Raw genomic sequence first — 748 nt, 5'->3', positions numbered from 1 at the left:
GATGTTGGCATTGGGAGTTGATTTGATTCTCATGGCCAAGGATCATATATAAATGTGTGTGTGTGTGTGTAATGTGATGTTGGCATTGGGCATTGATTTGATTCTCATGGCCAAGGATCATATATAAGTGTGTGTGTGTGTGTGTGTGTGTGTGTGTGTGTGTGTGTGTGTGTGTGTGTGTGTGTGTGGTGTGTGTGTGTGTGTAATGTGATGTTGGCATTGGGAGTTGGTTTGATTGTCTGTGTTGAATCCATCTGCTTGCTCCTGATTCTCTCTTGAATTGAATATTCTCTCTTCCTTTATTGATTGCTCTCATTTTCTTTCTCTCTCTCTCTCTTCCTTCAGTCTTCTTAACTTCCTCTCTTTCTGGTCACTTTGTATTTACCCATCAGCCACCTCTGTTTGTAGGTTGCTATGACACTATGTTGCTATGACACTGTTGAACCCTCCCATTCTCCCTATACCTGCATGACAGCCTCACATAATGCCCTGCTCATATGGAAGAAGTAGATTGATAGCACAGTACTATTGTAGTGCAGCATAATACTATACAACAATTATATTTATACTGCTGCATAAAGGTGCATTACACAAAGTGGACATTACTCAAGTCAGGCAACAAGTGAAGAGTGAACTGCAGAGGGAACAGTGATGACCACCAACAGTGGCTATTGGAGGACATGAATTTAAAGGTGCAGTCCGTGACTCTAATCCAATACTCTTTTTGTGAAATTCAGAGAATTGCTCC

Source organism: Clupea harengus, chromosome 2 (assembly GCF_900700415.2).
Source record: "Clupea harengus chromosome 2, Ch_v2.0.2, whole genome shotgun sequence".
NCBI lineage: Eukaryota > Metazoa > Chordata > Actinopteri > Clupeiformes > Clupeidae > Clupea > Clupea harengus.
Note: the sequence above shows the minus strand (reverse complement) of the source record.